The sequence below is a fragment of the Geospiza fortis genome, unplaced genomic scaffold (genome assembly GCF_000277835.1).
Source record: "Geospiza fortis unplaced genomic scaffold, GeoFor_1.0 scaffold185, whole genome shotgun sequence".
Classification (NCBI taxonomy): Eukaryota; Metazoa; Chordata; class Aves; order Passeriformes; family Thraupidae; genus Geospiza; species Geospiza fortis.
Genome location: NW_005054469.1, coordinates 690,156 through 708,256, shown reverse-complemented (window position 1 = coordinate 708,256; position 18,101 = coordinate 690,156). Strand labels below are relative to the sequence as shown.

Genomic DNA, 18,101 nt, shown 5'->3' with positions numbered 1-18,101 from the left:
AACTATGAGCTATTATGTTTAAACCCCAAGCCACTCTTTGTTGCAATAATCATTCTGTTTCTTCAACTAAAAACCAAAGTGCTTTGTACGCCCTTTGGCCAGTCTTGTGTGTGCCTTGATCCAACACTACATGTATCAAGCTTTTAAAAACTAAGAAAAAAGGAAATAATAAAATACCCACCTTTTCATACATAACTTAACTATGAAAAATACTGGTCTTATTCATGAATGAAGTTGAAAAACTACTTCAGAACTATGCTGCACCTCTGCAGTGCTCTGATAAGAAACCCACTCGGAAGCTACTACTTCTCAGGTCATGAGCTTCTGTGTTCAGGTTAACAGTATTACCCTTGCAGGTTTTCTTCCTTATTAATCACTTGGAAAAAAAGTTTTCACAACAGTGAACAGTGTGAACAATGAAAGGGAGGGAAGGCATGGAGTTACAACTCTCTGAAGTACAGGGATTTTTTTAAAGAAACAGCAAATAAAAATTTAATATTTCAGACAATATCTCAGACAAGAAGGAATGTATACCAAATGCAGATTAATTCTATGAGAATTTTAGTGGTGCTTGGCCTGTATGTTTCCTTAAGAGTAGTAAAGAATGAGAGAGTGACCAACACTGAGACTAATGGTTTCAGCAATCAGCCTGCTAATCAATCTCCTACCAGGGATCCACCTAACTGTGCAGACACGAAATTTCCAGTAACACACTTTTTTTCGTCCTCATTTTCCAGATGTGCCCAGGGAAGTTCCTCTCCAAACTCCCTGCACCATGGAATTGCTGGCACATCACTTTCAAAAATGTCTCCTGCAGTTCCTGAGCAGTGGAGGCACGCAGCACTGTGCTTCCTTACTGACCTTGTACAAACCATGGAGCACTGAATGGATCCATGGAAAGGGGAGTGCTCAGCTCAGTGAAAGGCACCAAACAAGACTATTTTACTCTGTTGTCCCATCAGTTGCCAATCTAGGGAAGGGTAAGAAAGCCAAAACTGAGCATGTGGAGGCTCATTATGTTGATGTGCAAAAAGCTTCCCAGGCAATGAGCAGGGAAGGCAAATGACAGAGAGGGACTGGACAGACCTGTTCTTTGTCTGCACTCACACAGGGGCATCCCTGATACCTGAGCTCATGAAATGGCTGGGTCACTGGCAAGAGAGCCTAGTTCTTTGCCAGCAGTTCTCCAGTTACAAAATTAAACAGGTTTTGTTGGATTTTCAAGCTATTTGAGAACCTCTGTCTCAGTTGGCTCCAAATTGATGTTGGGAAAAAAGTAAAAAAACACTGAATGAGTACTTTGCCTTCTGAGGCACCTAAGCCAGAAGTGCCTGGTAATGTATGTACCAACTCCAGTGATGCCACACAAAGTCATAAGGGTATAAAAAAGTTGGCATTTGAAGAGATAATTGTATGACAGTCTTAAGTAAAATGACTTTTTATGTGACATTTTTGCCTGTGAGGCAGTAGTGTACAAATCCAAAGCAAATTCAGTAAATCAGCCCAGTTGTTCCTACTTCACCTTCCACCAGCAAGAGTGAAAACCTGGACAGGACTCTGTCTTCCTCAGGCAACCAGGTCAGGCTTGTAGGAGAGCTGGTGTCCTCTTAGCACATGTGATGTCAATGCAAAAAATGGCACACTGGAGTGTACAAGACCTTCCTTGGGTTCTACAGGAACTCTTACTCCACACACATAATGTTCAAATTAATTTGACGAGTGAAAGATTGCTTTCAAACCAAACTCTGTGTTTTTTTCCTTTGGTTGTTTATACAAAGTTCTGTTCCTCTCCATGTCAGGCCCATCTCTTCAAGTCTGCTGCTCATCCTGGTGCTGCAGGTGCTGCATGCAGTGCTCCCCAGCACCACCATAAATCCCTTCAGTTAGACAGGTATATACGCAGGCAAAGCAGATTCCTACAGTAGGCACTTTATTCAGCACGTTGATCAAATGCCATTAAACCACATTAAATTTATCTCAATTTCCGAATTCCATGTTATTTCTGTGTACTATCCAATATTCAATTGTGGAGCAAGGGATGGGATTTTTTTCAGTGTTGCCTAAACCTGTGTGCAGAGTTCACTTGATCAGTACTCTCCATATTCAAATACTATGCTAAGTACCTTTTACATTCTTTATTGTTGTCCCTTTTTAAATTTATATTGCTATCCTGAATTGCCCACAGTTCTGTTCTAATCTGAAAGCTGTCTCCAAAAACACCCTGGTACTTTCTCATCTTGGCACCTTCCAGAACTAGGGCCAGGAGCTGGACTTAGTGATCCTGATGGGTCCTTTGAATTCAGAATAGTCTACGATTCTGTGAGAAACTTGCTTCATTTATAAGCTGTTACTTCCTAGCTTTCTACCAGAGCCTGATGTGCAGCAACCGTTGGGGTTTTTTGATTGTTTTTTTTTTCTTCTGGCTTTAACAGTACCAAATTCTAAGTATTATGTTCTTGGAACACAGTTTCCATTTCTCCTGCTAATGCACTAGTGAGCATGCAAGCTATCTTGTGCCAGTGCTGTACATATTGAATGTAGAGCAGCAAATGCAATAAAGCAAGAGCAAAAGTAATAAAGGCTTATTTGCTATTAAAATAATTTACTGATGACATAATGCTCTAAAGCACACATAGACTTCCCTGCTCAGAGGATAAAATTTGTACATTCACCTGCAGCTAAAGTTGGGTAAGATCTTCAGAAGTGAGCTGGCAGATGCCATCTGCATCAATTTATCCAATCCACATTTGTTTGAGATAGTTTTGGGCAGAACCATAATTCACACGGGTACTCTCCACTTTCAAAATGCCTTAACCTTACCTCCAAATCCATATATTGTTTCAGCATCACCTAGGGACTGATCATTGTTTAATTAACTGTTTCTTTACTGATACCAGAACAGCCAGATCTTCCAGCCACAAGCCAGCAGTTGACCATCAGTGATTTTTTTTTAAAGCATGAAGTTACTCCATACCCGAGGAGTTTTCATCTTCCAAACTAGCCCAGAGGAGTTCCACTAGAGAGGAAAAGCTCATTGACTGAATTCAGACATCAGAATTTGGCTTTTTTTTTTTCTTTGCAAATGAATTTAATTTTGGGGTGGTGGATAAGAGTCCCACCCTTGTGATGAAATTAGAGCCCTTTCAAACATTCTGAAGGTACAGCTATGACATAGGTATTAAATTCTGGACACAACTGCTTCAAAAGTGTTTTCTTTTGGTAAACATGAATGTTTGATTTAATAGTTCTTTCATCAAATCATTGCCTGCTTCTCTCAAAAAAACTAGAAAAGAGCAGAAGGTGAATCTCAGTAAAAGGGTGGCAAAGCAGATGCTCAAAACAAGCATCACCTTGTTTTCTCAGCACAGGACATCAAGTAAGATACTCACAGCATGGCGGTCTTTAAGTGATGCCTGAGGAACATATCTCCCCTGGGGGAACCAAGACACTCCAAATGGGTGTTAAAGAAACATTCTCTGGATTTTTGATGGTCTAAGGTAAAGGCATACAGCACATGTTTTGGCAACCAAGAAAATGTCCATCATGCATGGACATCCTAAATGCCCTATGCCTGAAACCTGCAGGTCAGGGCTTTTCACAGCCCCTTTTTTGTTTTCTTAGGATGAAAATTTAATGGAGTCACAGTAGAAAACCCCTCAAGATTAACAACATGAGCTGAAAACATCTTTTTGCTATCTGAAGCTGGACCTTCTAAGCTTAGCAAGAACACTCATAAATAAGTTATAAAAATAGAAGGATCTTAATAGGGCTAATTAAATAATCTGACTTGTTCAAGCTGGTTGATAGTGTTCATACAGGCTGATGCTCTGTCCTGAACAGCCCTCTTAAGTCATCAAAAACAGGGAGCAGATCATAGCCAAGTGCTAGCACACACTTCTGTCCCTTGCTGAGCTGAAGGAACGTCTATCTATAGACAGAGCTGAGGAAGGTCTAATTGTTCCAACTCGAGGGGCTGCACCATGTTCTTTAATCACTAACTGCGGGAACATCATTTACAAAAGGATGGAATTATGCACATTATGCATCATTTAATGTCACTAATTTATGCAAAATATTTAAAAATTTATTTAGCTCAGAACTGCACATCCAATTTATGTAATACCGCTTTCCTCCAGTGGCTTAGTCCCTGATAAATGCCTGCTAGGAAACTGGCTTTCCACATGAAAACAGATGGGTTTTGTGGATGTGGGGACCAGTTTGGTTTAATATTCTTTCTGGGTTTTTTCTTCTTTTGTAATTAGGAACAATAAATAATTTTACTGCAAACCTTTCCATTTTTAACGGGATACAAATTCAACTGGTTGATAATTTTAAATGAATACCCTCAGACACAGCAGGTGCTGGTGTGATAAAAGATGTCCCCACAAACTCTGCTTTCCCATCTCACCTCACAATAATGCTTTCCAGGGCTTTAACTTGAAGCCTTGCTTTTATTGCAAGGATTGCAAAAAGGTAATGAAATCTGTTTTCACTACTGTGAGATCAAAACCAGGGACTTATAAATTTTGAGATGTATACAAGCAGTTGTTTTACATAATGCAGGTGTGGCTTAGAAGCAACATTTTTCAGGCTACATTACACACAGGAAGCCAAGGCAAATCTAACCCTTGGTCCACCTCTGAGCCTGCTGTATTAACAAAATTTCCTACATTACTAGACCAAGCATCAGCAGCTTCAACAGGCAGTAGGAGAAGGCCTCCTTACCTCACATATCCTCTTCAGCTACTGGTTTGTGTGTGTAAAGTGGAGTTAATTTGGCTTCTTCAAGTGTTTTTTTCCCATGAATTCAATGAGGAAGTACAAAAGTAACCATTTTTAAAAAGGTAAACTCATTTTTTACCAAGGAATGCTGACAAAGCAGAGGATTTAAGAAATTATGTTTTAACTGTTACTCCAGAATTACATCCCAAATACAAGCCTGTGTAAACTTCCTGGTCGTGTGTATAATATGCTCACCCCCTGTTTAAGCCACATTTAATGGACACGAGTTATTTGCATTGCACTCCTCCTCAAACTATTTTCATTTTCTGCACAGTTTGAGTGTGGATAGGTACAGAATCTGTGGTATTTTGTTTGTTTACCTGGTTTCAGTAATCTTCTCAAAAAACATTAAGACACTTATTTCCAAAGCCTGATGGAATAAATTACTGCCCACGAGGAACATGAGCTTATTAACAGAAAGAAAGCCATATACAGGGAAATGCTAACCCAGTGAGTAAATACAATTTTATGGCATTAGCTGATAACACAGAACCTCTGCCTAATGTCTTTAAAGCAATTATTTTACCTTATGAACTCCTTAATGGCATGTAACCTACTTCATCCTCTAAAAACCTTTTCATTTCTCCCTGATACAGAAATGACGTACAGCATGCTAAAATAAAAATTAAGAAAAACGCCACAGTACTGCCTGGTCTAGGAAGTTTTTCTGGTTGCTGAAATTCAGCATTTTGCAGCCAAATGAAGCAGTCAGGAGAATATCACTGGGGGAGCTAAATTGCTGACCTCATGCAATTTCCTTGGATAAAGGAAAAAAGACAGAGATGGAACTGCATGTAAGACCTCACTAGCTCAACCATGGCTGTCTCAGACAGACCCTCACCTCTCCCACTTACAAACCTTAGTGCTTTTGATTACAGGAATATTTGTAAGTACCTTTAAGGGTCAAAAAGGTTGAGCACCAGCAGGACAACCACCATCTCTAGGTTATTCTTTCTACTCTTTTTTTTTCTTTGTTTATTAAATAAAGCTCATTGAGAGCATTTATCCAGTAAACAGGACTGTTACGCATGTAAAAACCTCTTCACTGCTAATCACACTTGTTAACACATAGTGGCATAGTGCTAAACCCTCCTTAAATAGTTTGCACTTAAATCCAGGGCAGACACATCACAAAATATTTCCCCTGGAAATCTCCACTATTGCCTGAACTTACAGATACATGATGTTAAGGGTGGGGGGAACAAGGTACACAATATATTCCTAAGAAGTTGCTCTTAACCACTATTGCTTTCCCATGTTCCATATAAGAGTTTAAGAAAGTCCAAATAAACAAGATCAATTAAAAAGAATTTTGGAGAAGTGCAATACCACAAAATCACACTTCTACTACTGAGAATTGAATTATGCTAAAAAAAAGAACAGCTGCTTTGTTTATTGTACCTTATCTGTCTCAGGAAATGCTCAGGTCTTTCATTGTCTGCTAGCCTAGGGACAGAGCTGCACTGATCAGTGTTCCTTGGGCACAGACAGAGGCATTAAAAGAAGCCAAATACACCCGAACAAAACTAATAGGGACTGGTTTTGTCCAAAAAAAAAAAAAAATAAACTTGTCCTAAATATCTGTATTTTATCTGAAATATTTTCTCCCAGATCTGAAATCTAATACTATCCTACACTATTCTTAAAAAAACAAACAAACAAACAAACAGCTTATCTTTCAAGGATGGAAAATTTGATATAATGCCAAGCTTTACCTATAACTAAGTTTTAAAGGCTTTTTTTTTATAACTTCATCCCCAATGCTGTGATGAGCACATGTTTATTGAGGACCTCCCACTGTTTTTCAATACATGTTCTGCACAAAAGGAACTGATCATATGTGCAATTCCCACCCATTTTCCCTGTGTTGTCAACTGACTTCTTTAACACTCATATAATTTTAGTCATAAAATACTAGAAGCATTTCTTGAAATTTTTTTAGGGTCTTAGAGATGGGAGAGGTAAGGGACATTATACCAGGATGCTAATTAGATGAAAAAGGGTGCTGTTGTATGCTGCAGGGAGATTTTCCTTATTTCAGTGAAAGGAATAAAAAACCCCAAACTTCCAGAAACTCAGCTATTTTGACAAAAGGATCTATGGAGCTGCTCATGCAAGAAACACATCTTGTTCCCAAAGCAACCACACCACTTTGGGAAGGGAGAGGAAGAGAGAGTCTCTCTTTGATATGGATTTGAAGGTGATATCCTGTGTCCCATGAAGAAGCACCCTGCTGGTACAGTCAGTATAAATTGGATTGCCTTAATATCCATTTTAAACTCAATGCTGGTATTGCTGCAAAACTAGGGAGCAAAGCAACCCAGTCTCAGGGACTTCAAATAAACCCCCAAACAAATCAAAAAAACAACCAACCCTGCAAAATCCTCAGAAAGCACCTATCAAAGTGATTTCAATCCAGTGATCCGGTACACAGTCAAAGGATGTAAGCTCTTCTAATCCCACTCTTTGAGCTCCTCCAGGCTCCAGCTCCCGTTGCCATGGCCTGGCTGACACCTCCTGCGAAGGACAGGAGCCCCAGACCCCAGCAGTGCCTCCTGCACGGCCTGACAGCTGCTGGCTGTGGGTTTACACACGGCAAAAACTGCTTGGGAGGTGAGGAGCAGGAGCAGCACCCATTCCAGTCCGGGAGGTTTTGTTATAATGAGTTCAGCTCCAGTCATCAGCATATTTCTGACAGGTATTTTATTTTTCCTCTACAGAATACCTAACATTATTGAAAGCACCCACTGCTACATTAGATACTGCTGGTTTATTTCGATAAAATAAAATTTAAAATTACCTACTGTTCTCCTTTGCGCTAGTAAAGACTAACTTTATCCTTCAGTATAATCCTGCCAAATCAATTAAAACGCGTTCAGCGGGTTGAAAGGATACTAGTGAAGTATTAACAAAAGCCTGGTTTGGATTATGCAAAATTTCTGCAGCAATTGACTGATTTCTGTGGCAAAGATTTCTGTGGCAATACTTTCAGGAAAAGAAAATAAATCTAGTTCCTCAAAATGTTTCTTACTCCGTTTTGCTCAGCAGCTCTAGGAAGTTATTAGGTCAAATCCCCACAACACTGACCTCTTTCTGAGGTTTGCAAGTCAATATGTGAGTGATGAGTGAAGTCTCCCCTAGTTGTTCATGGAAATCTCTACAGTGCTGCTATAGACTGGTGCTTAAGGATATTAAATAGGAAAATGTCTTAGAACAGAAGCAGATGATGTCTGGGTATGCTTGGGTGCATCACTGTCAGCACAGGAACCCATCTAGGACATGCCTGTGCCTTCCCAGAATGAAGCAGAATTCCTGAGGATAGGGAAATGAACCATGCTAGGTGTCAGTGGGAGCTTGGAAACCTGCCAAGGCATGTGTTCCCATGTCTCACAACCAGCTAAAATGCCACTATGGAGGGGAAAAAACAATTCTTCCCCTGCTGAGAAGGAGCTCCAGCAGGTGCTCTTACCTGTGCTAGGTCTAGTCAGCAGACAGTCAATACTGCTTCCTTTGCAAAAAAAAACTCCACTGGGATAAACTTTCATCTGTCAAACAAGCCAGGGATCATGTTTTCTAGTGCTTTCACATTTGTAAGAAGCTGCCTCTGACATCTCCCCCCAGGGCTTGATCATACAACGAAGGAAAAGTAGAGAATTTTAAAGACACTGGCAAGCGTTTGGTCTTTCAAAATGTCATCGCTAATCTCCACATCATCCAGCCTGCTCAGTAATCAAGATAGAGGAACTGTACAAGTGCAAATTAGTGTCACTTATGTCCTGAAAACAAGTAAGAAAGAGGATGTGGAATAAGTATGCCCAAAAGCAACATCAAATTTATTCTCCATGATCAGAAGAGAGATTTACTGAAGTTTACTTCACCTTACACAGAAAAAAACCCCCAAACAAACATAAAGATATCTGTATGACATTTACCATCTGGCTGAGCAGGTTAGAGCTGTATTAAAAGGATGCTGTACAGGCTCAATAGCAGTGAGAACAGGGAGGCAAGGAGTGGTCCTGAGCTCCAAACACTTCCAAGATAAAAGACCCATCTTCTGCAAGATTCTTTTTTACTTTTGGGCCCATTAACAGAAAAATTAACAGGAGCACCAGGGTTATTTTAGGACATTATGTATCCCAACGACCTGATACGAGTGAACAGAACAGATTTATGGGGGAGTCACCTGCTCAGGTGCAGGACAGACATCTCAAAGCAGCTCTGTTATCAATGCCAGGATGCCACATGCCAGCCTGAAACATCTCTCCCTTTCAAAGGAAGGCAGCGGCTCTGTGAGCCCACGGAAGAGCAACTTCAGCACAGGACTCAGAGAGCACATGAAAAACTGCCAATGTTTCCCTGAACCACTGAAGCACAACAGGGAAGCAGCCAATTCCTACGTGGGCACTAGGAAGTTGTCCAAGACCTTTAAACTCTTATTCTTCTGGGAGCTGACCCAGATTTGACTATTACTCTAAGGGTAAAAAAACATTCACTACTTAATACCGGCAGTATACGATTATATGCTGATGGTGCAGGCTCCTTGAACACTGCAAAGTGCTGGGGATATTTGTTGTTAAATCAATGGTTTTGCAGGAGTAATCATTGTATCTGCCTAGAAAAAACACTAATATTTCCTATATGGGGAAAAGCAACAGTGTTAATTGCAGGTATTTCATATTAGAAGAAAACTAGCAGGAAAAGAAAAACAAACACCACTTCAGCCCACTCCTCCAACCACAGTGATCAACTTACAAACTCCAACTTTATCTTAAAAAACTGAAAATATTCTGTGTCCAGAACAGACTTTTTAAAAAATGTGCTTTGTAAGGTCTTTTTTGTAACATTCTTCCTTTACTAATGCTTTTTAAATGTTCTTCTAATCAGCTTGAAAGGGACCAGTAATTTTTGGCTCAGCTGTAGCAGCAATAGAAGGAATCAGCACAACATGCCAGAGGAATGTGCAATGTACTAACCACATATGAAGTCAGCTACACAATACTGAAATCCATGCAAGTCCACATCAGATCGTCTAACACTGCAGAATTTGTGATATTTACTCTGCCATTCAAGAACACTCTTTACAGGACACTTACTCTGATCTCTCAAAACCACGTTACATACAGAGCCATAGTGCACATGGGAGTATTAGTGCTCTAAACCTAATCTCCATTTTCTTTGACACCATAATGTATAATAACAAATTCTATACATAATATAATTAATAAATATAATAATAAATATAATTATATATTATAATAATAAATATAATTATAAATTTTATTTAATTTTTCCTTTTAAATTACATTTCATTAATCTTTGTCCTTTAAAATAAAGATACAAGCATATGGCCAGATATTTTTCTGTATACAGCACCATCATTCTTATGATAAAATTAATAGGTCTTCCAAGCAATTTTTGCTAAGCAGCCAAAAGTAAAGAGTGAGCAAATTACAATACTAATACTAATTTATTAAGTTCCTTTCAAATGCCTTCAGCTTCCCTTTTCTTTGTTTGCAGCATTAGAGGACCCTTTGATAAAGCAGAACTGCAGATGTTCAGCCCTTTGTTTACTAAGGTAGCAGCGGCTGCAAACGAAATGGAAGTGACAGCACCAGGGCTACCTCGCCTTGCCAGCAGCAACGCCGTGCTGGAGCAGTTGCTGCTGGAGGAAATGAAGCTGTAGAAACTCTGAAGGATGACATTACTGGGGAGCTCTGCAATTCAGACTGGCAAGGAGGCAGGAGTGGGAGCCTTGGAGAGCTGCCACCACCTCCCTTCCATGAACCACGGTGTCCCGTTTCCCACTATGCTGCTTTCTGGGCTGTATAATTTGTTTTCTCAGACCTGCCACCCATATGGAGACTTGGACACGTTACAGCAAGTCAATCATACTGGCCACTCCTGGTATAAGCCAAGCCTGACACATTTATACCTCTGTCAGCACTAATTCTGCTGCTTTTTGATTGAGGAAGTGACAAAACTCTGCTGTGCAGCAAGCAGAGGTTCATCACAGCTAAGTGAACATACTATAGGTTCACAAGACAAATAAAAACTCACAACTTTTATTTGCAGGTTGCCCTACAAAATTCTCTCATTACAGACACATCTATTTCACAGCAAATTTCTATTTTTTTTAACTTTCCTAAAGCAGGTGCTTATGAAGGCAAGCGCTTGGTCCTCAGGATTGCACTTTAAATAACAAAAGCTAAAAGGCTCTGATTGATCAAAGCTTTTTTTTTTAAATCAGATCAACTGTTTCACGCTGTTGAAAATAAGAGAACAAATCCAGGCAATATTTTCTATTTCCCACTCCTACTCTTAGAAACAAGCGCGACGTTTATAACCACAGTGTAAAAAGCTCATTAATACTCTACACTGACCTATTAAGGGTTATTGGCTTAACACAATAGGAGACTTTCTCGTGGAAAACAGGCAAGGAAAGGAGAGAACGGCTCAAGATAAGCCACCTCTCCACAAACAGGCTCAAAGGATGAGATCATTAAACGACAGTGTTAAAAGCGTCCAACATTTTTCACCTCCTCTCTGCTCATTTCAAAACTAGCTTAAAACCACAAAATAAAAGCCCAGTGAACACCCCAGTAGATTTTAAAAGGCAATTCTCTCACAAAGGGCTGATAGCAGGCAGGGAGTGGGAGAAAGGTTTATTTTAGTTGAGCTAATCTGACAGACTGGCACCTACTCAGAGGTGTTGGAAGACGTCTGGCGCATCCACACACCCACCAAGAGCAGCACTAAATTCTTAAAGACAGAGCTGCCTGTGCATTAAGTTCCCTTTTTAAGTATTTCTCCCTTGAAGCTTTGTTCTTTCTTTTCAAAGAAATCATTTAAAGCAAGCTCCCAATAACTGTGCTCTGTGGGGGAGACACTCCCAACACTTGACCTTGGGGTTTGCCAAAACTAGCAAATGCCCAAGGCACCATGCCCATGGAAGCCCCAAAAAGGGTGAGAAACCTGCCTGTCAGATGAAGTGGAGTCCATATTCACACCCCATACAGCCTTCTAAAGCCATCCTTTAGCTTAAATAATTGTGGTTTCCTTGGGTTTTTTCCCCACCATAAACTTATGGAAATCAATGCTAGTTCCCCCTCAGCTTGTTTTTCTAGGCTGAAGCCAAGCTCTTCCAGGCCACTGGTAAAATGCTGGCTGATCCTTCCACCGTTATCCTTATTACCCTTCCTTGACCTGTGGCTGTTTAAACTCATCTTCCTAAGTACAGAGACGATACCTTCATTCTTTACTGCTCCAAAATGGTGATGTTGAGCTTAGAGAAGAAATTCATACCATCCATCCTTAAGCACACAACATTCTCCCGAAACCAATTAATGGCAGAAGAAAGCAGTTCTTCTCACTTAATAATCCAGTCCTCCCCCGCCTTGCCAGTGTCTCTCAGCTTTGGAGTTGGCAAATTTATTTAGCAAGCTTTTAATTCTTCTGTAAAGGCTGCTAATGAAAATATTAAATAAAGCACGATTTGATCTTTGAGGAGTTCCTGCAGTACCTTTGAATGAACTTGCAGCGATAAAAAGGTTATCAAGAATGACAGAATTGAAAGACTCCAGTCTTTAAAGGTATCTTAACCACCTCAAAAGCCCTTCTTGCAGGAGACAGGATTACCATGATGCAATCAAATTATGTCCAATTATCTCAAGTATTTAGAGCATCTGTGCCAGCCACCCACCCCAAAGAAAAACAAAAACTGAAATAACACTGTTTGACATGCACAGATGCAGCAAGCCCAGCGACCACTTTTACTCAAACTAACCCAGAAAGAAGGTCATTGTCATCATCTCCTGGTCCCCCCCAAGATGTCCCTCTCATCCACATGAAGTTGCTTTCATCACAAAACAGCTTGCAAAGCACAGATCCCCTGTGATACTGCAATTAGCTAATTTCCTATACTGATATCTCTTATACAGTGAACAGCATTTTAATTAATTCTTTAAATATATATTCCTCCAATAGGTTGAACCTTAATTAAAATTAGAAGTGCCTGATAGCATCTTCTTATCTGGTTACAGACCCATTTTTTTAAAATTTGCGGTGATGATATCGCAACCACATTAAAAGGAATACATACTGAATTTTATGGTCTTTCAGTTCAGCATAACACTAAGAAAATTAATTCAATCTGCATTTACACTCACAGAATCTGTCTCCTGCTTCAGAAATAAATATTTTTGCTTTGTTTCAAACACAAGTTTTTACAAAACTGTTTTAAACTTTGCCCTGGGCACGTCTCTGCCCACCAGAGATCTGCTGATGCTTCATCTCATATTTCATTAGTTATTGCTTAATTAGAACCCTATTTGAAAGAAGTTGAATAAAAATGGACTTTTAATTATCGGGAGACATGAAAGAGGCAGAAAGTTCTTTGTAATCCAAGCTGCTCCTCAGCAAGTTTTTATCACGTTTATCACAGACATCATACGTGACTTCACCGTCTATCTCTCTCTCAGCTCTGCATCTCCTGATGCAGCTCTTCAGTCAGCACATCTCCTACAGTCAGCAGTACTCCTACATTCACCTTCACACAGCTCCCCTGGCATCGGGAACACCACAATCCTGTGGCTGGGAGACACCTTCTTGCAGCCCAGGATCACCACCACCAAACGCTTCCCAGGCCCCACCCTGTGCTTTATCACACTTTAAACCAGCACAGCAACCAGGGGAAAAACTCCAGCAATATTGTTCAGCTGCGAGCAGACAACTAAACAGGAGGTCTTTTCAAACCTAGCAGGGTTTATCACAGCTCTAAAACAAGCAGGGCTTCTTTGGTACTAGCACTACCTGTAAATATTGACTAAAAAACTAAAAAAGTTTATCCTGAGTCCCTTTAAACTGCAGCCTTTTCTCTTTATAGCCAACCAATTAACAAAACCAGCAAGTTTACCATGCAGGTACTGAATGACCAAGTTAGTATCTATTACATGCACAACTAAACACCCAATTGTATCACTATTTCCCCTGTTCAGGAAGCATTTACACACGAATGCCAAATTACATTCTGTTTTCAGGCCTGGGCATCCAAGTACAATTTCAGCTTCCCAATATAAACAAAATGTGCTCAAAACCTTCAATTTATTTGAGAAGCCTTCACAAACTTCAGTCTGAAACCACTATTTGAAATGCTTATTGGTGAATTGTAAATTGAATTGTTACTGCTCTGTGTTATGCAAATAGCCAAATTCTAGTATTGTAACAGAAGCAATGAGCTTGTTATCCTGTCAGTCCTGCAAGCAGACAACTTCTTAAAACATCATTTCCAAAACTGCTTGTGTGCTCCCCTAACTGTACTAGTTTTGATATTGAGGAAGGATTTACCACCAACTTAAATGAGATTAGAGTCACCCAACAATGAGCCCTTCTGAAAAGCCGACCATTATCTTTAACTTGGAATGCAAACAACATCCTCATATTTATCAAAAATTCCTGTAAAAGCATGTACGTTAACAAACACAAGATATCCAGTAGAACTGAGAAACAGAAAAGTAAGATAGCAAGTATCAGGACTTGTTAAATAAGCATCACGCGAACCATTAGCTTTGCTTGGGTGTCCAACAATTAGTTTTAGTTAGATAAATTATACCACTCAACAGTTGTATGTGAAAAATGAAGAGTACATGCAACTGTCTTCAATTGAGATCATATATATCCTGACAGTCATCCTTCATGGAAAACTATGCATATGGTGCGTGTGGGTGGACTGAAACCACAAGGGGATGAGCATTACCTTCTTGCATCTCCGTCAGGCAGGCCAGGCTGGAGGGCTCAAAGGAGCCAGGGTGCCTGTCAGATCCATCAGCACATAAATCAGAGTATTGGTATCAGCAACCTGAGTCACGTGCACCCCATTAAATCCTGCAACGTTACCTCATCCCTGCAGCACCCAAGAAAGCCTTGCCAGACAGACGCTGCCTCCCACCCACCCCCACTCAGGTAACGCCTTGCAGGTGGCAGGTGATACGAGGACAGGCTGTGCCAGGGCACACCAAACCACACCAACTGGCACATCCCGCCATGCCATGCCATGTCATCCAGCACATCACACCACAGTGACCAGCTGGGACACAGGATCCCCACCTCCTGCAGGCCTGAGAGCGCACAAGAGCCAGTCAGGGATTTGCTCCATAGAAGATGCAGCCCCAGAGGCAGGACAGATGTGCCTTCCACAGCAGACAATGTGATGACAGACATCCCACACCACCAGGGAAAAGGGTGCACTCCTAATCCCTCTGTCACTACAGTACAGAGCCTTCTGGCCTGGCTGGAGTGCAAGGCAGGAATCAATCCAGGAATAGCACTGGAAGCAAATGAGATTGTGAAAGCAGGAACATATCTGGGCCCCCAGTCCATGCTATTTCATTACAGAGCAGTTAGCATCATGTTTGCTTATATTCAATCCTTTTCTTTGCCTCATTTAAACTGACTTCATTTCACAAAGAAAAGCTCAATTTTAATGCATTTCTTTACTCCTTCCCACAGCATTATGCTACTTTCTTTACAACTTGTGTTAGAGAGCAGCTTTCCATACCTGTGCATTTTTTTGTTCAGGAAGACATTTCAAACACATCTCACTGCTGAATGGAAATAGGGAAGAGCAATGCTCTAGCGTCTTTGGATAGGAAAACACTGACAGTGTTTGTATGCTGCAGCTGAAAACAATACACTGATGAAGCATCAAGGGGTGTTTCTATCAGCACACAGGAGCAGGGAGCAGAAATAAGGCTCAGACAGAAAGAAAGGCATTGATTTGGAACTTGAAGAGCCACCTCTGTTTCCTCTCATTTTTCGCAGCTATAAATTAGATATTCATCTCCATAACTGATTGGGAGGACTGTTTAAAAGCTGCTAACAGGGTCTGCACAGCTTGCAGGCTTATGCATGTTATGCATGAATAAAGAGTCACCACCATCATTAAACCCACAGCATCATTAGAGGTACCAGACAAATTATGGTATGGTATGCAAAAAATGGTATTTGAATATATTTTTCTTTCTGAAATATCAACACATGCAGAGCTGGCCTGCAATCTAAATGAAACCAAGGAAGTGCTTCCTCTTAAAATGCATTGATACTGCTTGAGTGAAAAGCTTGCTGCTGATGGGTTTTATGTGCATCTAAGCTGAGCCAAGCGAGCTCAAGACAATCTAGCAACTCCACCATTTACCATGCTGCAGTAAAATAAAGCTTTTTGCTTCTTCCTTATTATATTCTCAGACTGCACAACAGACTTATCTATTCCTACTACCCTATAAATGACAATGCTGTTGTAATATTTAGTAATGTGTTTCCAAATGATAAAAAAAAGCAACCAATGAAAAGGAACAGCAAACACAGAATAAGAGGCTACTGTCCATGCTTCCACAAACACTTGAGCCAAGTGTACTTACATACCAGCATAAATCAAACAGGCAAAATCCAATTTAAATACAAGTCCTGCAAGGTTTTTTCATTAATGTATGGTTTATGCTTTTGTCATCTTTTGACTAATTTTATTACATAATACTGAGAGATTTAGTACATTACATTACAGCTTGGTTAGTCATAACAGAATTGAAAAAGTTAATTTTGTTTCTCTGTTTCAGAAGCTAGACAGTATATTATGTCATGCTGGTTTTCAATCAGTACATTTTACTGAAATTCCTCTTTTGTTTTCTCTTCCCATTTCACATTAAGAAATGCACCTCCTATGTACTATTGCTGTTTTAAAAGGCATACCAAAGAATGCTTCCATCCCTGTACGAGCTGCCTCTCAAAAAAAATCAGATCTTTAAGTTTCTTAGTCTCTTCTCTATTTTGCTCCATCCCATTTTTTCAGGGTCTCTGGTCAAGCAGTAATAGCTCAGCAGTTCAGCACTGACCTCACAGAAGAAAAGATAAAGGGCCACGCTGCCTTCCTATTTCCCTTACTTGAAACAGCACAAGTAATTCCGCTTAAATTGGGAGATACATTTACAGCCCATTTTGGAAGAGGGGAACATAATTCTGGTGGGCTTTTACTAGCTTTTTGTCTTTTTTTATTGTCTTCCTTAAACAGCTGCTACTGAACACCATCAGAGGCAGGATGATGCTCTGCCCTGAGATGGCTGCACTTGGGAATGAATCACCACAGACAGAGCAGCACTACAAGGAATAAACTCAGTGCTGAACATTATGTGTGCACTAATCTCCATTTCCCTGTTGAAATGGATTTCTTCTAAGTTTTATTCTCAAGTATTTTATTCAAATTTCTTTCTTCCTCAGTACCAACACACAAGAGGACCCAGCCAGAGTACAGAAAATTGTCCACAGCAAAGGCTCCTGTGCCTACATCACTACACTAGTATTGCTTAGCAATTCCAATCTACTGTCCCAGCTGTTAATAAAAAGAGAGGTTTTGGCCCAGAAAACTGTGTAATGCACAGAAAAACAGAAAAAATTGAACGACAGGAAGATGCGAAACTCTATCAAATGCAAGAAAACACTGACCATTCCAAAAGCAGACAAATAGAATCTCTGTGCAGTCCACAGGAAGACAATCATTATTACAGTGTGCTGCACATACAGCATGACACACGTCAGAAATGCATTTTAAAAAATGCAAGTCATGTTACTGATAAAAACACCTCTCACAACACACAGTTGATAATATACCTATTAATAGGGACTTTCTAGCCTTTTTATTTGAAACTCGTTTTAAAAGGACTGCTCAGGGAGTGCTGCTGGTTCCAGACTAATTACTTGCAGATTGTGTTGGATTTTCCCACACACAGAAACAAGTGGCGTACTGAATTTGGTCATGTTAAGGCGTTTCCATCAGCTGCTTCATAACCACTTTGAGAAACTCATCTGGATGCAATTATGACTTTACTGCAAAGTTTTTGTTGTTTTGGGTTTTTTTTTTTAACACCGGACCACAAAAATCATGTTCCTTATTCAATTCCCATTAAGTAAATAGGATGGTTTCAATAGACTTTAATGACTTCTAGATGAGGTTTCATAAAAAGATGAAAAATAAATCTCCTCATCTACCAGAGAGTGAGGTTAATCTCTTATTCTTAAAGCTTGCACATCAAAGAACTCCAGCGTTGCACAAGATTGCTGCACACTAAGTCCAATAGATGGCTATATCATAGTCATAGTTTGAAATGAAGAATACTTACATAAAACACAGCTCCAAAACTAAGGACTTGGATTAAAAAATACCAAGTTCTTCTCTGTGAAGTAGTACATTATCAATTCAGAGAGATTAATCTTCAAGTTAGAAAAAAATACAAAGCCACAAATTTCATTCATAAATTTTCTTTTCATTTCCCTAC

General features: G+C 40.0%; 1 protein-coding gene across 1 annotated transcript in view; it reads right to left on the bottom strand.

Annotated features, from left to right (window-relative positions):
* MACROD2 (mono-ADP ribosylhydrolase 2) overlaps positions 1–18,101 on the bottom strand; it is a gene marked incomplete at its 3' end in the record, with an annotated part of 798,315 nt that overhangs the window by 701,779 nt on the left and 78,435 nt on the right. The gene's annotated exons all lie outside the window — the stretch shown is intronic.